The sequence below is a fragment of the Gorilla gorilla genome, chromosome 17 (assembly GCF_029281585.2).
Source record: "Gorilla gorilla gorilla isolate KB3781 chromosome 17, NHGRI_mGorGor1-v2.1_pri, whole genome shotgun sequence".
Classification (NCBI taxonomy): domain Eukaryota; kingdom Metazoa; phylum Chordata; class Mammalia; order Primates; family Hominidae; genus Gorilla; species Gorilla gorilla.
The window spans coordinates 32,605,922-32,632,254 of record NC_073241.2 but is presented as its reverse complement, the minus strand read 5'-3'; the positions used below and the strand labels follow the sequence as shown (position 1 = coordinate 32,632,254).

The window sequence follows — 26,333 nt, the reverse complement described above, 5'->3', positions numbered from 1 at the left end:
GGGTTCAAATCAAAACTCGATTCCCCAGCTGTGCCACCTTGGGGCTTCCTTTGAACTCTCTTTGACTCCATTTTCCCCATTTTACAGATGGGGATAACAGAACTCCCTAACGGCCGGGCGCAGTGGCTCCCGTTTGTAATCCCAGCACTTTGGGAGGCTGAGGCAGGAGGATCGCTTGAGCACAGGAGTTCTAGGCCAGTCTGGGCAACAAAGTGAGACCCTGTCTTTGCAAAAAGCCTAAAAATTAGCTAGGCATGGTGGTTGTGTGCCTGTGGTCTCCAGCTACGTCAGAGGCTGAGGACAGGAGAATTACCTGAGCTCAGGAGTGCAAGGCTGCAGTGCAGGCCAACCTGGGTGACATAGTGAGACCCTAAGATAGACAGATAGATAGATAGATAGATACATACATACATACATAGATAAAAATTGAGATGCACTGTCACTTGAGAATTTCAAATTATGTGATAAGTATCTAAGGCAGTCAAAGAAAGGCTTTGGAGATGACCAGAAACTACCTTATGTAATTAAGTTATTAAGTCCCTAAACCATTTATATTTAAATATAGAAAATATATTTAATAACTTGATACAGGAAAAAGGAGCTTGTCAAAAAATCTCAAAAGAATAAAGTCTATTGGATTTAAACCATTTCCTTATAGAACCTGATTGCTGTATTACAGATATGAACTCTATATGCACTCAAATCCTTTCATCAATAAAAAGCAATAAGACTCTTATTGAGTAACAATAAGAGGCAATAAGGTTCTTATTGACTGTAACATTATTTAGGATAGTTCTTTCCAATAGAAATATCAGGATCAAGGGGTTACATAAAAAAAAAAATTTTTTAAGTCAGTACTATACCATCATCTCTGCAAGGTAACTGCTCAGAAACAGAGCCTGAGGAATCTTTTCTGATCACAGATCTTTTGGTTTTCCCTTGCCCAGTTCGACTTCTTTGCCGCACCATAAATCCACCAATACCTATCCAAAAAAGAAATTGGGTAAACTGATAAATAATTTCTCCCTACGTTTCCACAGTACACAGGATAAAAATGCTTTATCTTGAATAGTAAGTCATTTTCCAAAATTAAATCTGTGCTAGTCTAAATAAATAACCCGAGTTTTAGGTAAAATAGAAGTTAAAAGCAACCAAAAAAAAAAAAAAAAGGCAAAGCCACTGTTATCACTTATCAAACAGAATACAAAAAGACCTGTGTGCACTTCCTCTTCTAAACAGTATCAGTGTAAATATCAAACACTAAATTACGCTGGCTTATCTATTTGACAAATATTAGTGTCTCATACATCACATAACAGTCATGCACTGCATAATGATGTTGGTAAACAAAGGGCTGCATGTTAAGGCAGTGGTCCCATAAGATTATAATGGAGCTGAAAAATTCCCACCACATACAGACATCACCATAGTTATAACACCGTAGCACAATGACTTTATTTTTTAAAATGAATTTAGCGTACCATACAGCCTAAGTGTGTAGTAAGCTATACCATCTAGGTTTGTGGAAGTGCACTCTATGATGTTCACACAAGGATGAAAATGCCTAATGATGTATTTCTCTGAACCTAAGTGATGGATGACTGTGTCTGTATATTAACCGGCTAACTGGTACATTAGCTGGAGGACAGAAGACACGAACTACCTAGATGACACAAATATTCTTTGACTGATATGATTTCAGGGGGACGGTGTCTGGTACTCCAACGTATGAGGGCATTTATACATGGGACACATAGAGCCCTGTGGTTAAGAGCATGGAATCTGGAGTCAGACTATGTAATTCTGCTTACTCACTAAATACTTCTCAATGCCTCAATTCTTTCACTGGTTAAAAATGGGGGTAAGGCAAAGCAGCTTCTCATACATATGTTAAAAGGACAAATAACATAAGTGAAGTGCTTAGAATAGAGGTCTGGTACACAGTCAACACTATAAGCTTTTGTGAAATGATATCGCTGTCTAGCAATATACTCTGTGACCTAATGGGTCCCTCAATTAGAGGGTTGACTTCCATGTGAGGCAGAGGAAACGAAAACAGTAAATGCAAGTTCCTGAAAGAAATCTGCAATGTCTAAAAAAGTACACTTATAAGCCTCATGATTAGGAAGAAATGAAATCATTTTCATAAAACGATTTAGAAGCAACTCATCTTAGGTCCTTATTATAGATATGACCTATTTAAAAGACAGGTTATCTTTTAAGGTCTCATGGAATAAGAACGAAGTAAGAAAGTTCTTCCTTACATATCCAAAGGGATTTAGATCACTCTTACCAATAAAATATAAGCAATAAGAAGCATAAAGATTGTACGAATCCAATTTAAAACCTCATTGGTAAACAAGATATTAATAAACTGGCTAAGGAAAGCCTACTCAACACGTGTGAAAAGCGGAAAATAATTTTTCTTAAATAAATACATAAAAGTCTACAACTTCCGTATTGTGACAATTTTAATAATTTTTTCCAATAAGGCAAATAAAACTGACAAGCAAGACCGCTTTTCTCTCCACTCCTGAGGCAGATAAGAAATGAGTGTTTAATCAGTCATGGTTTTTAACTAGACTATAAATTCTAGGAGCCATAATAACTCTGTCTTATTCCCCTTCACACTGTATACTTACTGGCACTCCTGCATAAACACTGAAGTAAGTTTTTTCAAAAAAAGATATTAGAAAGTGAATACTGAAAATTAAAAGCGTTACAGAAGTACACATCCAGAGGAACTATATAAATGGCCTTCAAAGTCCAAGTATGAAGAAAAGCCAATCTAGTAAAGCATTTAATAAAATGGTTAACATTTGGGATAAGGCATTCAATAATGGTTCATTGTGAAGTATTCACATATTCAAAATAAAGAACTCTGGAGCTAAAAAGTCGTATTCAAATAGTTTAGTTCTTTAATTTATGTGCACATATTTTTGTTTAGACAGTTCTTAATCCTGAATATTTAATTTTAATTGAAGTCTTCAGTATTGCATTTTTCTTTAATTAACCAAGTGTTGATGATATTGAAATGTCTACCTCAGGCACTATACCTGGTCTGTATGGTTTCCTTTTTCTCTTTTTGACACCATCTGTTCCTTCCACTCCCTTAGTTTCATCATCCACAGCTTCCCGCTCAGGACTAGATTCTGATTTTCCATCACAATCCATAAGTTCTCCTTCTGGAAAAAAGTAAATATATACACAAAACTGGAAAAACCTATCAAATATATAATCCCTACATAATGGGGAATAAAAAGTAGGGTTGTTGCTGAGCCATTTTAATTGTACATCCCTGTTGGTAGGGAAAGTATGAAAGGAGATAGAAGCAGCCCCAAATGGCTGTAGAAATTGTGCTGCTTAGTGCAGTGTTCCCATGAAATAAAACATAATCAGAGAAGGGGAACACAGAACTCAGAGTTCTGTTAAGTGCAATCCATTTGCACTTAACAAATTCACTTGCTTTTAATTATGTCTTCAGGTCCAGGTCTCTAGACTAGAACTCTCTTCTGAGCTTCAACCACAGCTATAATTGAATATTACCTAGTTACTGAAAACTGTATATCCAAAATGAACTATTAATTTAAAATAAACTTTCTCCTTTTTCCCATGTTACCTATCATCATTAAAAGGCATGGAAATGTAACCTGGAGAAGACAGAGGCCTGGAAGACCACCTTAATCATTCCTAATCTCTTTCCTCCTACAACCAAGACTCCTCAATACCTCTGAAATGCATTTTATCACTCTCTACTACCATCTTAGTCCAACCTCAGATGACTCACTATTAATACAATATGCTCCTATCTAGTTCCCCACCTCAAAGCTTACCTCTCTCCAATCAATTCTTTAAATTACTGCATAAATGATCTTTCTATAAATATGTATCAATTTTCTGCTTAAAATCCTTTCATGTCTTCCCAAATGCCCTCAAAATAAACTTCAAATTGCAAGGCCCATTACAACAGTCTCTTGTAAACTTTCCAGCTTCATCTCACTCCCTCCAGTGAACTATACTCAGTTCTTTGAATGTATCAAGCTCTTTCTTCCACTATCTTCCCCAATTTCTGCCTTCTACCTAACTTATCTTTCAGGATTTATTCTAAACTTCACTGTATTAAAGAATTCCTGATATTTAGATAAGATTATGTCAAACAGTTTTATGCTTGCATGTATGAACGTCATGCTTCATTTTTATTGGTTCTTTAAAATCTGTGTCCCTGCTAGATTATATTCTCCATGAGAACAGGTACACAGATTTTCTTAGTAACAGATGTATTGTTAGTAGGATACCTAATACATGTTCAATAAATACTTCACTGAATGAGGTAAATGGAATGCTTAGAGAATGCTATTTTAGAGAATGCTATTTTAACACTGTGGTAATCAAACTTTTCCAAGTTATATATGCTTTACATTGTATTACAGGAAAAAGACATGTTTATCAAATACATTTTAAAATCAAGTTGGTAACTCCTTCAATATTCTCAGTATTAGAGATAACGTATTTCTGTAATGGCATGAACAGGGTATTTGTCTTTTCTTTTTTATTATATTTAGTCTATATTTGAGGCCAATTCCATAACAATCTGATAATGGCTATGGACTTATGACTAAACCGTGAAAAGAAAAGTTTATAGACCAGGCACGGTGGCTCATGCCCATAATCCCAGCACTTTGAGAGGTCAAAGCAGGTGGATCACTTGAGGTCAGAAGTTCCGTACCAGCTTGACCAACATAGTGAGTCTCTACTAAAAATACAAAATTATCTGGGCATGGTGGTACACGCCTAAAATCCCAGCTATTCAGGAGGCTGAGGCAGGAGAATTGCTTGAACCCGGGAGGCGGAGGTTTCAGTGAACCGAGATCGTGCCATTGCACTCCAGCCTGAGCAACAAGAGTGAAATTTCATCTCTCAAAAAAAAAAAAAAAAAAAGCCGGGCGCGGTGGCTCATGCCTGTAATCCCAGCACTTTGGGAGGCCAAGGTGGGCGGATCACGAGGTCAGATCGAGACCATCCTGGCTAACGGGGTGAAACCCCGTCTCTACCAAAAATACAAAAAATTAGCCAGGTGAGGTGGCTGGTGCCTGTAGTCCCAGCCACGTGGGAGGCTGAGGCAGGAGCATGGCGTGAACCCGGGAGGCAGAGCTTACAGTGAGCCGAGTTGGCACCATTGCACTCCAGCCTGGGTGACAGCGAGACTCTGTCTCAAAAAAAAAAAAAAAAAAAAGAAAGAAAGAAAAGAAAAGAAAAGAAAAGAAAAAAGAAAATTACTGAAAAAAACAAACACCAAAGATGACAATACCAATTGTTTACCTTCAAATAAACCCACCTAAAAGTTAATGACAGGGAATTTTGGGTTAAGGTGGCAGACTAAATTCATACATTAAAATTACATTCTCCTGAAACCCTACTAAAAACACACTGAAATAATCTATTTTTAAAAGATAAAATCAAGCTGTGGCATGGTGGCATGCCTGTAATCCCAGCTATTTGGGCGGCTGAGGTGGGAGAAGAGAATTGCTTGAGCCCAGAAGGTTGAGGCTACAGTGAGTTATGATCACACTACTGCATTCCAGCCTGGACAACAGAGAAAGACCCAATCTCAAAAAAAAAAAAAAAAAAAAAAGACAATAGGAAAGGAGAAAAACAACTTAACAAAGGCAAATTCTCAGTTGAGAGCAGAAAGAACTGAAAAAAAGAATCCAGTTTATAACAATCCTCAGAAGGCTGAGAAACTAGGAAAACTGGCCACCTTTGGAAATAAGTGGGAGAAAACTGAAGCAACAAGAGATTTAATTATCTGCAGAAGTTATACTCCCTACACCTGCTTCCTAGGTTTACACACTGAGAAGCTGCTACTCTCATTTGTGGGATGCAGGATTCCTGGGTGACCTTAAACGGAACAATGGGATGAAGATCGAAAATAGGACCAAGAAAATATGGGCATACTAAGTGTGGACAACCCCATTCTGCTCCCGCTGCCAGACCCCACATTTCCCCACTGAATTCTCAGAAAGCTAGCAGCCAGATCTCTAGCCTCCAAGTATGAGGTTTGAAAAGACTGTTGTGGGGAGCCTGATCAGTTCAAGAAGAACATCTAAAGATACTGAAACCAGAGGGTTCACCAAATGGTCAGCACAAATCACCCCACTAAACTTACAAATCGACAAGCACCACCACATACTCAAAGCTTTCTAATCAACTACTTAATTCCTTTTTAAAAAATAAAAATACTATCTATCCAGTCTCCATCTTTAGTTCTTCACTTTTAATCATGCATGTACCATAAAGATTATCTGACAATGGTCTATAACAAGCTTGTCCAACCTGCAGCCAAGATGCTTTAAATGCAGCCCAACACAAATTCATAAACTTTCATAAAACATTATGAGACTTTTTATGAGGTTTTTTTTTTTTAAAAAAAGCTCATCAGCTATCATTAGTGTATTTTACGTGTGGCCCAAGACAACGCTTCTTCCAATGTGGGCCATGGAAGCCAGAAGATCTGCAACACCCTTGATCTGTAACATAAAAGACAGAGACCTGAGAACATAAAAGACAATTTGGAATTAACAGACTAAGTAGGAAGTAAAGAAAATCTTCAAAAAGATTAAAATCCTCTGAGGGATAATATAAGATACCCTTGAGGCAAGAATAGGATGCTACAAAAGAAACATTCAAAGGGAGGAAAGAAAGCTCTTGAAATAACTGAAATAAAAACAAAACTCAGTAGAGGAAGATAAAATAAGGACATGATTGGAAAGAAGCAGAGAAAAACTGAGTATGTTTCACATCTGAAAAGCAGAATTCTGGAAAAAGAGAGGGAATTGTTATCAATAATATAGTTCAAGAACATTTCCTACCACTGAAGGATATAAGACAGCAGACTGAAAGAGACCACTCAGTGCCTAACAAAACAGATTTTAAATGTCAAAAATAGACAAAAACAGACGTTATCCTCATGAAATTTTAGAACACTGAGGACAAAGAATTTCCTAAAATCTTAAGAGCTTCCAAGAAAACACAGGTCACATAGAAAAAACCGAGTTCTTCATATACTAGAAACTAAAAGACGGTGGATCAATTGACTAAAAATGATAAATGAAAATGTATTTCCAACCTGGAAAAGATGAGTCAGGTAGGAAGGTAAAATAAAGACATTTTCAGAAGTATATAAGGCTCAAAACTTACCTTCCACACATTCTCTGTCAGGGAGCTACGGAAGATACGTTCCACCCAAATTGAGGGAAGAAATAAAGGGAAATTCATGAAATTGCAGAAAACACATGTAACACAGGAGAAAACAGAAGATGATCTCCAGGATGATAAAGAGGAAATCCCCAAATTAATCATATGCAATGGTTTGTGGCCAAGGATAGCACTGGATCTAGTACAAAGACCACCTTTCACCTGAAACAATGCACACAAGGACAGTAAAAACCAAGAGAGCACTTTTATTGATGAGGTTCATAGTGACACCAGTAAGCATACATGTTGAGACAAATGGCATAAAGTAGCACATACAGTGCCCTAACACAAGTGGTATCACTGTAGCTAAAGTCTCTTCTAACCAACATCTTCACAAGGGCCTTCTGATTCCCACAGGCTGAAATAAAGAAAAAGACCGTTATCGGCCAGGCACGGAGGCTCATGCCTGTAATCCCAGCACTTTGGGAGGCTGAGGTGGGTGGATCACGAGGTCAGGAGATAGAGACCATCCTGGCTAACACGGTGAAAACCCGTCTCTACTAAAAATACAAAAAATTAGCCAGGCGTGGTGGCGGGTGCCTGTAGTCCCAGCTACTCCAGAGGCTGAGGCAAGAGAATGGCATGAACTTGGGAGGCAGAGCTTGCAGTGAGCCGAGATTGTGCCACTACACTCCAGCCTGGGCGACAAAGCAAGACTCCGTCAAAAGAAACGAAGAAAAGAGAAGAGAAGAGACGAGAAGAGGACAGAAAGAAAGACAGAAAGAAAAGAAAAGAAAAGAGAAAAAGACTGTTATCACCCAAATATGAGAAATTCTCCCATATATACATACTTGTATCTAGATGACTAATCTCTGGAAAGTTATAAGAAAACACTGGTTCTTTCCAAGGAAGGGATGGCCAAAAGGTAGGCTAACTTAACATTGTTCACTCTTTTTAAGACTTTTGTATTTCTTGTATCATGCACAGGTATTGCCTATTCAAAAACAAACCTACCACAGGGAAAGACTGAAAGCTTTTCTTCAATATCTGCTACAAGACAAGGATGCCTACTCTAAACACTTATATTCAACATAGTCCTAGCCAGAGCAATCACATAAGAAAAGGAAATAAAAGGCATCAGCAGAAAAAAGGGGGTAAAATTATCCCTGTGTGCAGATGACATGATCTTGTATGTAGAAACCCCTAAAAATTCCACAGTTACTAGAATAAATGAATTCAGTCAAGTAGCAGGATACAAAATCAATATACAAAAATCAGATGTATTTCTTTATACAAATAATGATCTGAAAAAAATCAAGAAAACATTTCCACTTAAAATAACATCAAAAAAATAAAACACTGAGGAACAAATTTAATGAAGGAAGTGAAAGCTTTATATACTAAACACTATAAAATACAGACAAAGTAAACTGAAGACACACAGCCGGGCATGGTGGCTCACGCCTGTAATCCCAGCACTTTGGGAGGCCAAGGCGGGTAGATCACCTAAAGTCAGGAGTCCAAGACCAGCCTGGCCAACATGGAGAAACCCTGTCTCTACTAAAAATACAAAAATTGGCCAGGCGGGCGTGGTGGCAGGCACCTGTAATCCCAGCTACTTGGGGGGCTGAGGCAGCAGAATTGCTTGAACCCAGGAGGAGGCGGAGGTTGCAGTGAGCTGAGATCACACCACTGCACTTCTGCCTGGGCAACAGAGTGTGACTCTGTCTCAAAAAACAGAAAAAAACTAAAGACACAAATAAATATAACGATATCCCCAAGTTTGTGGATTGGAAGAATATTGTTAAAATGTCCATACTATCCAAAGTGATCTACAGATTCAATGCAATCCCTATCAAATTTCCAAAGGCATTTTTCATAAAAACAGAAAACACAATTCTAAAATTTGTATTAAATCATAAAAGATGCTGAATAGCCAAAAGAATCTTGAGAAAGAAAAACAAAGTAGGAGGTATCACACTACCTGATTTCAACTTATATTACAAAGTGATAGTTATCAAAACAGTATGGTACTGGCATAAAAACAGACACATGGATCAATGGAACTGAATACAGAGCCCAAAAATAAACCCAAGCATATATTATGAGCTAATTTTTGACAAGTCCAACAAGATACAATAGGGAAAAGATGGTGTCTTCAATAAGTAGTGGTAAGAAAACTAGATATCTATATGCAAAAGAATGAAACTGGACCTGATGCCTATCTTACACATCATACATAAAAAGCAACTCAAAATAGATTAAATACCTAACACCTGAAACCATAAACCTCCTTGAAGGAAATTTAGGAGAAAAATTTCTTAATATCCTCCTTGACAATGATTTTTTGGATATCCCATCAAAAGCTCAGGTAGCAAAAGCAAAAATAAGCAAGTGGGACTACATCAAGCAAATAAGCTTCTGCATAGCAGTAAAAAAAAAAAAAAAACAAAACAGGGGTAAAAAGGTAGCACAGGGATTAGGGGAAAATATTGGCAAACCACACATCTGATAAGGGGTTAAAATCCAAAACATATAAAGAACTCACACAACTCAGTAGCAAAAAAAAAAAAAAAAAAAAAAAAAAAAAACCCAAATAACTGGATTTTAAAATAGGCAAGGACCTGAATAGCCATTTTTCCAAAGTCACACTAATGGTCAAATGGTATATGAAAAGATGCTCAACATCATAATCATGAGGAAAATGAAAATTAAAACCACAATAGATATCATCTCATGTCTCTTAGAATGACTGTTATCAAAAAGGCAAAGACATAAGTGTTGGTGAGGATGTGTAGAAAATGAAACCTTTGTACATGGTTGATAGGAATGTAAATTAGTATAGCCATTATTGAAAACAGTATAGAGTTTCCTTAAAAAAAATACAACTACCATAAGATCCAACAATGCCTCTGTTGGGCATATATTCAAAGGTAATAAAATCAGCATCTGAGAGAGACATCTGCACTCCCACGTTCATGGCGGCATTACTTCCAATAGCCAAGATATGGAAACAAACTAAGTGTCCTGATGGACAATTTACTTACCCATTCAAGGACAGATGAATGGATAAAGAAATTGTGACGTTTGTATATACATATATTAAGTCCTCCCTTAATGTCATCAATAGGTTCTTGGGAACTGAGACGTTAAGCTAAATGAACATACAGCAGGTCCTCAAGTAACACTGTTTCCTTCAATCTAATTTTGGCATAATGCAAAATGAAAAAAAAAATCAGTTTTGTCATACTTTTTTTCCCCTCTTAACCACAGTTTCTAAGAACTTACTGATGACAATGAGGACTTTATACAATGGAATAGTTAGCTTTAAGAAAGGAGATACTGCCATTTGTGACAACATGGATGAACCGGGAGGAAAGTATACTAAATAAAGTAAGCCAGACACAGAAAAATACCGTATGATCTCATTTAATAAGCAGAATGGGAGGCAGCGGGGTGAGAAGCTGAACGTATAGAGAGTAGAATGGTGGTTTTCAAGGGTCTGGAGGTAGGGGATGGGTGGGATGGGCAGAAGTAGGTCGGAGGGTACAAATCTGCAGTTAGGTAAGATGAATAATTCTAGAGATCAAATTAATACACAGCATGAGAACCATAGTTAATAATATTGTGTACAGAAAATTCGCTGAAAGAGATTTTAGGTGTACACACACAGAAACTATGGAAGGTGAAGGATACAGACATTTGTTTGACCATAGTAATCATTTCACTATGTATACAAAGCATATTGTATGCCTCAGATATGTATAATAAAAAAATGAAAAAAAAAAACAAAAAACTGTATCCTACCTTCCAAAAACAGTTTCAAATGCATTATGTCTTTGGATTTAGCAAGGAATTCACGTTTGCAGGCCCACTTACATACAACATTATAAATATACCAGGTGATACATTGTACTATTCACAGCAAAAGATTGAAAGAAAGCCGGGCACGGTGGCTCACGCCTGTAATCCCAGCACTTTGGGAGGCCGAAGCAGGCAGATCACGAGGTCAGGAGATCGAGACCATCCTGACTAACATGGTGAAACCCCGTCTCTACTAAAAGTACAAAAAAATTAGGCGGGCATGGTGGCGGGCGCCTGTAGTCCCAGCTACTCAGGAGGCTGAGGCAGGAGAATGGCGTGAACCCAGGAGGTGGAGCTTGCAGTGAGCGAAGATCGTGCCACTGCACTCCAGCCTGGGTGACAGAGCAAGACTCTGTCTCAAAAAAAAAAAAAAAAAAAAAAAGATTGAAAGACACCCAAAGGTCTATCAACAGGGGAAAGAACAGGTAAATTAAATTGCTTATATTTCCATACAAAGGAATATTTGCAGCCATAAAAAAATGAAGGACAGCAAAAAGTAGTAAGACAAAAGGAATAAAATATATATATACACACACACAAATATATATATATACACACACATTTCCTTGTACATGCATAAAACACATCTGGAAGGTTACACGAGAAACCTCTGAGGTTTCTGGAGATGTAAACTGGGGGCATGAAGGCATGGGAAAGGGAGAGAGTTCACTGTTTACCTTTTTATTATTTTCCAATTTTAAATCATTTGAATGTATAACTTGTCTAAAAATCAAATTTTAAAAGTTGAGGGAATTAACATTACAGAAAGTAACAAACCTCAAGGAAGCAGCCACCTTCACCAGATGGACAGTCTACCTCACTCTTCCCACGCTCCAGTAGTTACTGAATGCCACTCCCCTCCCTCCATTCAGTCTGCCCCACCTGCTGGCCTTCTAGAGCCTCAGTGCAGTCCTATTCCCACACCTCCAAACACATCCATACACTGTGATGGTCGATCTGGGACCACCAGTTGAGAGGAAATGTGTTGTGTTTCCACTCTTGAGACAAACAGAGTGTTATTTTATTGAGGTTTGGGATTTTTTTCTTGCATTAACAGGGTTTCTAGATCCCAGTAGGTGAATGAGAAAGAAGTATGCTTTTATTGCATAAGGAATTTGTTTCTGATACACCAAAGTGATGATGTATGACTTTTCTTAAATAAGTGGTTATTAGAAGAGTTAAAAATCAATAGAAACAAAAAGTCATAGGTATTGTTCCAATACTCCAGGAACATCACAATTTGGATTCTGTAGATGTGTGTAATATAATGTGTAATATTACATTCTGACAACCTCAAGTTGAAAACTGCACAGCCGAAGATCACTTATAGTCAGTAACACTTTTCAAACTTTAATTTTAAATTCATCAAGTCTCTCCCTAATATATCATACTTTTTAATAAAGGAAACTGTCAGATACGCTATAATACAGAGGAAAACGTTTATATACTCTTTCATTATAATTTTTCCACAACTTCCAAAATGAAGAAAAAGACATGGAAACATTAAGTTCAGAGAATAATTGTGGCAGACAATTCCCTCCTCCTGAAAGTTCAATTACCCCAACACAGGCATAATTTCTTACTAACTCAAAAGGAACTGAATTCACATATAAAGACAAACGTGGGATTCTGTTGAGTTCTGTTGGACAGAGAACACAATTGCTCAAGCACTGGTTGGGCACTTGTATTCTAACAGCTCACGGTTACTGAGCACTCCATGTCTGGGAAGAGCCAGTGCTGGGTGCCTGGCATGCATCCTTGCACCTCATCAGCACAACTATCCTATGGGCTCATCCTGGTTAACCTATTTTATAAATGAGAACACTAGCATCAGAGAAGTTAAAAAATTTGCCTAAAAACATCCAGAGTAGGTTTCATCGTTGCCCACTACTTTATAATGCTTTCCCAAGGGTACTGAGACGTTATCAAAACATGTTAGTGAAACAGTCTAAAACATCACAAATTTTAGGTTAATAAAAAATACCCAGAAAAGGGCAGCGTTATTAGAAATCTCAGCATAACGTAATAATAAGAACTTATGATGATTGTATTCTTTTCGTATTTTTTCTCCCATACAGGCATATGAAATACCATAAAACTTATTTTAGGGGTGTGTGTGTACATGTAGTTTCAGGATAATATAGTAATCTAAAACATTTTTAATATGGCAAAGTGTGGCAATACTAAATTTTTAAAAAGGATTTTTATTTAGCAAACAGAAAGCAAAAATGTTGTCCAAGTAACATGCATTTATTTTATCCCTAGGAATGTACCTTTCCTTCTGCAAAGGATGTGAGATCCTGGCATGTAAATGAACATGAGGGACTAGTCATGAAAATACTGTATATTCAATTCCTTAAATTCTAAAATTGTCATAGCATTTAACATCCAACACACTAAACAATCTTTTTTCATATTCAATAAAAATAAGGACAAATTCAGTAAACTCAGATGGGCTATTTTATCACGTAAATTTTAAAAAAGCAAGGGCAATTTTTCAACTGATTTTCTTTTACCCTGATACGAGTCAATGAGAAAATATGAAATTGAAACATATCACCATTTCTCAGTGTTTACAAGTGGTAAGTCACAAGGAAAACCTTCCAAGGTCTTCTGTGTTGTTTTAAAAAGGTATTATAATCACATAATTTGGGAAACAATGTGTACTATTATCAAGAAACCTTTCATATTTTGTGAAATGGAGCACTTCCCAAATTTAAGAGACTATGGAAACCTTTTTCAGACATTTTTTAACATCCTCAGAAATGGAAATTCTTGTTAATGCTGATCTGATCAATTCCTCCAAGTATATGGACTACTTCTTTGCAAACTCCAAGCCCCCAAATCAAATTACCTGTTCAACTGTATCTGAAAATCAGTTACATACAAGCATCAGAAAGTGTTTCTCCCAGCAACATAGACCCAAAACACACTAAAAAACAAAAATTATCAAGAACATACAAAAGACATATCTTTTCATGTATTTATTTATTTTTTGAGATGGAGTCTCACTCTGTCACCAGGCTGGAGTGCAGTGGCTCGATCTTGGCTCACTGCAACCTCTGCCTCCTGGGTTCAAGCAATCCTCTGCCTCTGCCTCCCAAATAGCTGGGATTACAGGTGCCTGCCACCACGCCCAGCTAATTTTTGTATTTTTAGTAAAGACAAGGTTTCACCATGTTGGCCAGGATGGTCTTGATCTCCTGACCTCAGGTGATCCACCCACCTTGGCCTCCCAAAGTGCTGGGATTACAGGCATGAGCCACCGAGCCCGGCCACAAAAGACATACCTTTTCAAAGCCACAATTACCTCTCACCTGGACCATTGTTTCTCACTGATCTACCTGTCATAACTCTTGCACCTAATCATCTACTTATATCATAGGAGAGTGTTCCTCTTAAAATATAAATAAGATCATGGTGTTCTTCTTTTCAGGAACATTCAATGGCCTCCTATTCCATTGCTATTAAGCACAAACTACTGACACATCACCTTATGGTTGTGTGAGATATACTGAGCCGTCCTTCTTGTCCTCACATCTCTAATCTTCTCACCTTCTGACTGTCCCCTCTGCTCACTCTGTTGGTCTCCACAACACTCTTCAAACATGCTCAGCACACTCTCACCCAGAGCCTTTACACTGGCTTCCTCACTGTCTGGGATGCTCTTCTCTCAGGTAATCAAGTGGCTCACTCACTCACCTCTTTAAAATCTGTGCTCAAATACTGCTTTCTGTTCATATGGACCCTAAACACCTGTCTGTACTTCCAATTCCTTTTTTTTTTTTTTTTTTGGAGACGGAGTCTTGCTCTGTTACCCACGCTGGAGTGCAGTGGTGCAATCTCGGCTCACTGTAACCTCCGCCTCCCAGGTTCAAGCAATTCTCCTGCCTTGGCCTCCCAAGTAGCTGTGATTACAGGTGCATGCCACTGAGCCTGGCTAATTTTTGTATTTTTAGCAGAGAACGGGTTTCACCATGTTGGCCAGTCTGGTCTCGAACTCCTGACCTCAAGTGATCTACCTACCTTGGCCTCCCAAAGTGCTGAGATTACAGGCATAAGCCACTGTGCCTGGCCAGGCAATTCCTCTTTATCAAACTTAATTTTTACCATGGGACTTGCCAAACACATTATAATTAACTGATTTTTTTTAAGAGTTGAGTTACCTAACATTAAAATATAAACTCTATGCAGAGAATTCTACCTGTTTTGTACACTGATATGATTTCCAACATCTGACATACAGTAGGTATTCAATAAATTCTATTGTCTCAAAGCCGGCTGCAGTGGCACATGCCTATAGTACCTGCTACTTGAGAGGCTGAGGCAGGAGGATCACTTGAGCCCAGGAGTTGGAAACCAGCCTGGGCAATGTAACAAGACACTGCCCCTTAAAAAAAAAAAAAAAAAAAAAACTATGAAATAAAATGTAATGGAACAGAAATAATTATCGCTTCAATTCTGAATCAGTTGAAAATAAATAACCACCCCAAAAATGAGGAAACCTACAGTAATCCTCTTTAATTCATATTGGATTTTAGGTTACTATTAAAATATTTTGCTATCTCAAGAATTCAGCAGGCTGAGCAGAGCAGATGGCTTGAGCCCAGGAGTTCAAGATCAGTCTTGGCAAAATGGCAAAACCCCATCTCTACAAAAAAATACAAAAATTAGCCAGGCGTGGTGGCCCGCATCCATGGTCCCAGCTACTCAGGAGGCTGAGGTAGGAGGGTCGCATGAACCCAGTAGGCAGAGGTTGTAGTAAGCCAAGATCATGCCACTGCACTCTAACCTGGGCAACAGAGCAAGACCCTGTCTCCCAACCAAAAAAAAAAAAAAAAAAAAGAATTCAGCTAGAAAAACCTTATATTTACTTTGATTAAGAAAATGTTTATAAACCAATACTTTATGATGCACACTGGTGAATATGAAGTTATACCTGAAGTAATATTAAATGACAGCTTTTCCATTTCTAGAATGTATGCATCAACTACCTTCACTTAAACATGGTATTATCCAAGCTCACAGTATCTGAGAAGGTTTGTGTCGTTATCTAGCAAACTAAAGTCAAGCCCTCTGTATTTCCCCACCTGTGATCTTCAAAGATATGGTGCTCCTTGAGATTTCTGTAAGGTAGGTCTGTTCTAAAACGTGTGAAAGGAAGAGAACCTGAAAAGGCAAGGTCTAAGAAGATCACTCATTTGGAGATGGCAAGGGTCACATCGGGGTTATCTAAGTCAGTGTGATTTACCCTTTGGTAAATCATACACATATTTCAAAAGTTACTTTATATGCTGTAATTCTTGCACACATATTTCATGGAAAATAAATTAGTATTACCTCGACTATCATCCATATCACCATCCCTTGAATGTTCTGATTAGATGTCTGGAGGGGTCTGAAGGATGGCCACGCTCTTCTGATTTATAATCTTCAATTTCAGTTTTGGTTTTGACAGTTTTCTTCTTGGAACTGCAACTGTGAGGCTCTGTAACTGAGTCATCCCTGATTCAGTCAAACACACACCATCCTGGGTATAAGTCTTGGGTGGGTCTAAAATTACAAAATCCCAAGAATACAAATTTAAACTTTCATTTTAAATTTGACTGATTACTGTTCCAAAATACCCATGTCAAGGGAATGTGACTGTAGTTCTAGAAAGCAATTACGTATCTATGAAATGCATGAATAATTAACTTCAAGAAACCCAATAAAAACTAGGAAAAATAGGTCAAACTTCCTTGGATTATAGGCAGAAATGTTACATGTTTCTAAAAAAATGGTCTTCCTGGGCCGGGTGCGGGGGCTCATGCCTGTAATCCCAGCACTCTGGGAGGCCGAGGCGGCAGGCAGATCACGAGGTCAGGAGATTGAGACCATCCTGGCTAACACAGTGAAACCCTGTCTCTTCTAAAAATACAAAAAATTAGCCGGGCGTGGTGGCGGGCACCTGTAATCCAAGCTATGCGGGAGGCTGAGGCAGGAGAATCGCTTGAACCCGGGAGGCGGAGGTTGCAGTGAGCCGAGGTCCTGCCACTGCACTCCAGCCTGGGTGACAGGGCGAGACTCCGTCTCAAAAAAGTCTTCCTGGCATTTCTATTTTCATGTCCCAATAAAAAGAGTTAGAAGCACTGCAAAGAAATGCAATGCTCAGCTAATCCACTATGAGCTTTTTTCCTGGAAAAGATCAAAAGGCAGGGATCTATTTACACAAGAAAAGAGAGAATACTCCAGAAGCTCATCTGGAAAAATCAGAGTATCAACATAATTACTAATAGGGAGAAGTAATAAATAAGTACAAATCCTGCAGATTTAATTTTAAATGTACAAAACTGTTGTTCCTTAGAACAATTCCTGTACTATCCAAATGTTTTTGTATCAGGTGCTATTAAATACAAGTATTCAAAAGAATGACTGTTTAATAAGAATATCATATTAATCACCATACTAGGCTTATTAATTATTTTAAAAAATTAAGAGATTGAATTAATTCTAAAAGAAATCTGCTTGCTAACTAGGCCGTATTTTCTGCTAACTGATAATTAAGCACAGTAATATATCAATGAAACCAAAGTAAGTATGGCATTAATGGTTATTCTAAGAGCTGTTATTTTTGTTGCCAACTTGCTGAAATTTGTAGGAATACTGCCCCAGTAAAGCTGGATGACATTTTATATATCATTGTGGAAATGATTACCAACATTATGGAATTTGGATAGAACACCCATATGATTGAAGCAGATTTTACAAGTGGTAAGCCAATTATGTAAAAATTAAGCAAAGTAAATTAATTAAATTAAGTAAAGCATTTCAAATTTTACCTAGCTCTTTTACTTTTGTGACAATTTGTGCTACAAGTGAAGATCCACAGCAGTCTGAGGAAGGCACTGAAATGAAAAAAAAAAATCCAGGTAATTCTTTTCAGAAAAGGTAAAGTGTATTTACATACTTATGTATGATTAAATTTTCTGTTTCTATACTCATTTTATTAAAATAAATGTTTGAACACTAAAGTTAAAAGCACTTTTTAAAGCAACAACAAAACAAGAAGTGATGAAGGAAATACTCAAGTCATGGAGGAAAACCTGGCTAAGAAAGAATCAACACATTGGATTTTGACATATTGTCAATAACTACAAGATCATGTTCCTTGGAAGCAAAATTATAGTTTACATCTAAAGTATGTGCTTTTTATTGTTTCATGTAAATTGTTTTATAACAAGTTGTGATAAGTCATGTATAACCAACAATAATATTTTTCATAAAATACTTGTCAAAGTAAGTTTCACAAAGATAAAATAGAGTAGAGCTAAGCTAATTCATTGGTTATGGACAGTAAGGTGCAAATGAGTGGTACAGAAATGCAGACTCAGTTTAAATTATTCTCTTACCATTAGACGCAGGCATATAGGGTCTGCACATGTTACAATCAAAACCAATGTCTGCTACATTTTCCACTTCTTCCTCAGTATTTAAGTTCTGACGAACTGCATGCATCCATCTAAAAAGACCATATTTGTACATTTTTTAAAAAAAATGGAATATACTGAGAACTGCTACCTTTTAAACCTGTAACACTGAGTCTTCAAACTTAAAAGCCCTAAGCCTCACATGCTCCTCCTACCTTGCCCTTTTCTCCTAACTATCCCTATTAACAGAAAAACTTTCATAGAACTAAGGAGGAAATAAAAAGGAATGAGAACAACTATTAGAGAGGAAGCAAAGCACATTACATAAGGAAGCTAATTATTTTATAATCATATATTAAATATTTCAAAGACAGCAAGGAAGCTAGTTAGGGCAAACACAAAGGTATTCAGAAAACTGCAAATGGCAGTGCTAGCATATATGGGCTCCAGGCAATGCATCTAACTTGAAGTAGACATATCTCATGGAAAGCGATGTTGAATGGTAATTGGGAAATAAAGTAAAAAGTTGTCTTGCAATGGAACAGATAATTAGTAGCCAGAGTCCCAAGAATACTGTACTACTGATAAAATAATACTATCAATATATGTTCACTGCTTAACTTCTGAAGAGTACAACAATATACCAATGAAAGCAAGGAAACATTCTTGATTTTGAAATTCCACATAATTATGTAGGGAGGGCAGAAGGTGCTATCTAATACCTAGATATCTAGTATCTAGAGCTTTAAGAGAAAGTGGTTTAAGGAGAACAGAAAGTGTTAGATATTTTTTATAATCTATTAAAAGATTCAGAAACCCTTCATAAGAAACAGCATAGATGAAGGCAATAATTCTCCATCTAATTTCAAGGGATTCCTAAACCCTCAAAAAGGCCTAAATTAAAAATCTTTAGTCTTGGGTGGACACAGTGGCTCACGCCTATAATCATAAAACTTTCGGAGGCTGAGGTGGGCAGATCACAACGTCAAAAGATGGAGACCATCCTGGCCAACATGGTGAAACCGTCTCTACTAAAAATACAAAAATTAGCTGGGCGTGGTGACATGCACCTGTAGTCCCAGCTACTCCGGAGGCTGAGGCAGGAGAATCGCTTGAACCCAGGAGGCGGAGGTGGAGTTTGCAGTGAGCCAAGATAGCGCCCCTGCACTCCAGCCTGGCGACAGAGCAAGACTCTGTCTCTAAATTTAAAAACAAAACAAAACAAAACTTTAGTCTGGAGTTGAGAATTCAAAACAGGAAATCAATTCTGTAAGTTTCTAGGTGACTAAAAATCTACAAGGCAAAAAGCTCTGTACCTAAAACTTGTGATTAAGGAAAAGCTATTTTCCATTTTTTTTTTTTTGCTACATTTCAAAGAGAAAAGCTTTAAAAAGATGAAAAAATAGCACAATACCTATCACATTGTCTACATTGCAGAATAAGATCTTCTTCTCTATAGTTTCAATAGCAGACTGGACAGGAAGATAAGCTTGCACAAGGAGCGCACTGTGTGTAATTGTTCTGCCATTCACATCTTAGACCTGCAGATGTTGCTCCACAGTGTCTGCACCAAACACACCTGAAATCCAAATCCCCCCGAAAAGTCTCAATTTTATTTTCTTAGTTATTCAGTTACTGTAATTCAGGAAGCTACATACGAACATAATGGGGCTAATGATTTAATGTGTATGTGAAAATTTTTCTGATTAGTGGTATCTATCATAGAATATGTGTATTATTCAATTAAATAGGTATGGCTAATTTTTAAAAACTAAAGTGGTATGAGAAAGCTCTGAACTTGAAAGACTAACAAGGCAAACAAACCCTAGAGAACCATTTGCACTTCCAGCCTCCTTTGGGAACTGTCTGCAATGGAGGGTCTAGGCACTAGGTGTGATAACTTATGTCACAATCATCACACAGCAGGAGTCTTCCTGGGTCAGTTGCCTTCCCACAGGCCTCACTCACAGTGCACTCAAGACACCTCCAACCTTTGCTAAGAACTACTTTAGTGATCTGTAAAAGAAACAACCAATCCATGTGATTTATGCATTAACCTAACATAATCAAATATACTATATAAATTAATATGGTGCTTATGTACCTAGAAGCAGAAAGGGGCAATCAACTAACATTTATTAAGCACCTACGGAGGCCCAATAATGGGTTGGGCATGTTCATACACGCTTTTAGGAGCCTACTGAGCAGAATAATAGAAAATGGCACATATTTTAATGCCTTTTTAAAGTCCACATAATTACCTTATGCTGTACATTTAATGTCCACTATATTTATAGATATAGTGACCAGATTTTAAAGAAATCAAGTAAGCTTCACTATTATTGATACATAATTTGAAAATACATCAACAAAATCTCCATCTACATTTCCATGCTTAGAATCAATAGAAAAAATACCAAAAAAATTAACGTAAAGCATGAGTTCTTAGGGACATTTTACGATCTTAGAGGATTTCTATTTAGACTATGAAGCTAGGAATTCTGAAGTTCACATTCACTCCTCTGTTTATTCTCCCCTCTCTCAAGGGTATAAGTTAGCAGAATATTTGGGAATCTCCAAATCCCTAACAAACTCCTGAAGGAAACCACACCATGTAATATTAAGATTGCGGAACTTCTTTAACATCTCAAAAGACTAGGATCGTCAGACAGAACCAATCAAGTGCCCACATTATAATGAAACAGCAAGTAATGAGGGTACAGAATAAAAATTCAGATCATGAGGTACATGAAAGCCTAAAAGCTACCAGAGAAGAAAATAAAAGAGTTAAATTCAAAGGAACACCCATCAGAATGGCACAAAACTTCCCAACTCCAGATGCTAGAAGAGTATAAGTTTCCAATTCTACAGGAAAATACTTTTCAAAGTACAATTCTCAACCTAGCTACACAAGCAACTATGTGTGAAGACAGAATACGTTGTAGACACAGGAAGACTCAAAATTCAGCTCCTTCATTCTCCTTCTAATAAAGTTACTTAGAGATATGCGGAACAGAATGAGGATGTATTACAAAGAAAAGGAAGACTTAGGATCTATAAATCAACAGATCCAACAAAGAACATCAGGCCAGGGAAGTTTAAGGATGAGAACAACACACCCAGAAGCCACTGGCACATATCAGAGCAGGAGAAGGGAATGTCTAGAAGGAGGGTAGGACTTCTCCCAGAAAAAAACAGTACTTTAAAAAATAATCTTATATGATAGTTCTATAGTAGGCAAAAACAAAGAACGAATGGAGAGTCACTATTACTTTCTTGTTATTAAAAACTCCATGAAAGACAAAAGAAACTCATAGTATACTGTTTAGATCTGCAGTGAACATTTACTGAGTCATAACCAACACCTTATTAATTGAACTAAACATAGTAATACAACTATATTGGGAGAAGGAAGGAGGTGTATTTTAAGACCTAAATCAGAATTTATTTATTCATAGCAGAAAGTCAACAAAATCTAGCATTGATAAAGCAGCAAACCAGTTGATTATTTAGAGCTGTAACATTAACCACAAGAAAAAAGACCTGAAAAGATTAAAAGTGATTGCCTCAGATGTGGAGGTAGAGTAAGACAAGAGTTGGTTGTTCATTACAAGGCCTTTTCTTTTTTTGAGATGGAGTCTTGCTCTGTTGCCTGGGCTGGAGTTCAGTGGTGTGATCTCAGCTCACTGCAACCTCCGGCTCCCACGTTCAAATAATTCTCATGGCTCAGCCTCCTGAGTAGCTAGGACTAGAGGAATGAGCCTCCACACTCGGCTAATTTTTGTATTTTTAGTAGAGATGGGGTTTTACTGTGTTGGCCAGGCTGGCTTGAACTCCTGCCCTCAAGTGATCCACCCACCTCGGCCTCCCAAAGTGCTGGGATGACAGGTGTGAGGCACCACACCCGGCCCATTACAAGGCTTTTAATGTCATTTGATTTTTAAACATGTATATTTATTATTTTGATTAGCTTATTGATTTTTAAGAATTTGTCTTAGATTACCAAGTTAGTATATTATTTGCCCAAATGAAGGAAATGGCCTGGGGTAAGATCAGGGTGGCTTAGAGCAGTAGCCAGCAAACATTTCCAATAAAGGGCCAGAGAGTAAACACAAAGTTTTGAGGGCCATATGATCTGTTGCAACTCTATAAAAACTCTGCCAGTGTAATGCAAAAACCGCTACAAATATATGTAAACAAAAGAACATGGCCATATTTCAATAAAAGTTTATTTGCAAACACAGGAAATGGGCCAGATTTAGTCTATGGGCCAGTCTGCCTGACCCTGGCTTAAACAATGACCTGAAGACAAAGTGGCAGACAGATCTGTGGTGTTTAGTGGCAGAAGTTTTAAAATATTTATCTTCATTCCTATTAAGTTTTCTTCACAGATACCTGTGGTCCCTTTTACAACCAAACTCTCAAGTTTCTCCGCTTATATTCACTCTTCAAAACACTACAGTCTGGTCTCTACACCCACATCCACTCATAACTGCTTAAGCCAGGCTTGTCAAGACCTTCTTATTCTCAAATCTAATGGAAACATTAGTGTTTGTGTTTCTTGACTTCTAGTACTTCAACACTTCAACAATTTCTCCCTCTTTGAAATTTCCTTTTAACTTAGGTACTGGGGTTGTACTATCATTTTTTTTCTTCTGTTGAACCAGTTTAGCCTTAGTTTTAAAAGTTTTTTCAAATAAGATGTCATTCAGGATTCCATCCATGGTACCATGTCCAAAGTTGTTACAGATATGTTTTATAATCTAATACGGATACATGCTTCAACGATAATGGAGTAGATGGGACCAGCCTGTTCTCCCATAGGATAGTAGAAAATTGGACAAAGTGTATGAAACAACTGTTTTCAGATATTGGACAACACATAGTAAAGGAGACAGTGGTCTCTGAGAGGAAGGAAACACTCAGGGAGTCCTATGATATTCTGCCTAGAAACATTTTCCAGAACGCTGCCCAGGGAGGGAGAACCTCAGCAGAGTACAATCAATGGCCTCGCTGAGGTTAGGGAAGGTGAGGCAGTGGAATTTGCAGGACACAGTACTCAAAATGAAGAAGCAATAAGGACTAAGAGCTCCAGAAATCTACAAAGGATCCCCTGAAGTCTTTGGTGGAACACCAAGCCGTACTTCTAGAAGCCCAAAGACCCACAACCAGGGAAAAGTACATCTACTGGGAATTTGTAAGCTTCACAATTACCAGAGCTTGCAAAAGTCTCAAAGACAAGTGAAGCACAACCAGTCAGAGTACAAAGACACTGGTGAACAGGGGGTAGAATTCAGTAGTGATCCCAGAAAGGCCAAGTCTTAAGTATAGGGTTAAACTAATGCTAGGACTGCAGCTACCAAAATGTGGACTAGGGAACCCCAGTGGGTCTGTAAAGTTAAAACAAGTTTAAATAATACTAAGATTTAATTTGCCTTTTTTCACTTTAATTTATTCACAATTATGCAGTGGTGTTTATAGAAGCTACATGTTGTATCATAATATTACACTGACATTGTACAGGTTGTGCTTCTGTAGTCTTGTGTTACAAAATGTTCCTAGTTTTAATTTCTAAAATGCTGATTAGTCCATAGTTAAAATCCTCATGAACAAAAACTATGGCATCCCCAGTAATTTTAAAGAGTGTTAAGGTTCTAAAACCATAAAGTTTGAAAATATCCACCTTAGAGTGAAGGCTTTCTAGACTTGCCCCAGCAAGCTTAAAAAGAAGCTTCAAAGGTATCAAACTTATCCACAAACAATTGCCTCCTGCAATAAAAATGAAAGCTGAGCCAATTCACATATCCCTAGTATATTTCTAGATACTGCTGTATTTCTCAATGAGACTGCAGTATTCTATACTGTCCAAAACAGTGTTGCGTAAAAGGAACCACACATAATTTTTAAAAACAGGAATAACTAGGTGTCTGATAGTGCACTAATTGTCCAATCTTAACTTATGTAAGTCGTACTCATCTGTAAAATGGGAATTCGGTAATTGTTGGATGGGTTAAAAGAAATATATTACTATCTTGAAAGGGATCTTGTTCAATTTCCTTAGGTCCAAAACATTAAGTATTCTAAAAAACAAAATCTAATGATAGCAGCTACTTTTATACAGAATATAAAGCACAAAGAAGAAAAGAAACATATTTTATGCATATATAACTCCATTTTTAATTGGCCTTATATACTCTGTGTTTTTCAGTCACATACCATGAGCAACTAATTTTTAAAAACTACATAAATTAACCGTACTAGTCTTCTATTTTGGATAGTATTAATTACAATCTTTCATTTTGATTCCTAAATTCACAAAAACCTGTATTACCCTATAAAATAAATACTAGTGTAGTTATCAACAAAGAATTCTGAAGGAGATAATGTTGATTTGCTTACTATACTGACATTTTACTGACAATGATATAACACAGTGATGTCTGAAGGGCAGGGAGAATGGTATAAAAATCACTCATGATTCACAACCTATTATTGAAACTGAGGTTAGTATTTATATTACAAGGTATGGCAATACTAGAAAAGATTTCCCTGTGGAGTATACAGTTTAAGACCTCTGCTGTACAGCTATACCTCCATGCTTGCTTCCAGTGGCCATGACACTTTATTCAAATATGTAAGTTTTATTAAGACTGAGTTCTTAAAAAGAAAAAACCAAGAACCTTAGATACAACTAGTGAAGTATTGAGACCTGTCCATATTTAAAACCAAGCACACGATACCACTTAAAAGGTTCCCCAGAAAGCCTCTATCCTGAAATGCTTGAAAGTGAGCAGTGCTGACTCTCGATTATTACCAATTGCATTAAATATGACACTTGTTTTGTTTCTTTTGGCTGTAAGGAGAAAATGTCATTTTGTGTATGAGTGAGCACAGAGGAGAGAGAATGTGGGAAAGAACAGAATGGGCTAATAATTTTTTACTAAATACTCCAGTTCTCAGCTTTATAAATCAACAGACAAAATGAATCAGCTAAACCTAAAATCTTTGTGAATAGTATAAATTGTCTTTTAAATTAAATGCATATATTTTTATGTTTTACTTTTTCAAGACAAAAGCAGGGTATTAGTACAATATAAGATTTATAGAGAAGCAAATTTCTTGAGATAGGAAACCCTTAAAAGCAGTATTTAAAGTACTTAAATACTGTCACATATGTTTAATAATCATAATACTTAATTGTGAGAACTGGGAGCTCATGTTACTACTAAAACCAAATAAAAATTCAATACATATTTGTTAACTCAATTTAAGGATGTTTACCTTAATACTGACACAGTATGGATGGTAACACTGACCACACTGAGAACAGGCAAGTAATCTTCCTTCTGCTCCTTGGCCAAAACTGCCACAAACTACAGACATATCCTGAAGTTAAGAAAACAGAACATATTTTAAATGGAGACTAAGCTAAAAACCTACAAATTTTACTTTAAAAATACCTTCTTAACTAATACAGCTCTATAGCTAAATATTGGATCACTTCTGTGTATATGAGATAAAGCAGAAATGTACAAGGAGGAATTCAATGAGGAAGACAGTAAATTGTCAAGTTCAAACCTGATTCAAAGTGAATTTGTCACTGCTGGAAAACAACACAACCGTAGTGTGCATAGAGTTTTCTTCACCATCCTTATTTGATGAAATATCTGCAGTAGACACCTATAAAAAGCAAAATACACAAAATACAAAGTTATATTTTTCACTTGTTTTACACTTAACTGGAAAGCTTCAGAAAATTCATAATCAAAACATATATTTTTGCTAAGGTCTAGAATAACAATTCCAAATATTAATGCTAAGATACTACAGTAAAATGGAGTCATGACATTTTATTATTCAACTCAT

General features: G+C 37.0%; 1 pseudogene; it reads right to left on the bottom strand.

Moving 5' to 3' along the window:
• The window catches only part of LOC134757418 (histone-lysine N-methyltransferase 2C-like), a 47,900-nt pseudogene extending 22,836 nt beyond the window's left edge, over positions 1 to 25,064 (bottom strand).
• Positions 25,065 to 26,333: the final 1,269 nt, after the last annotated feature.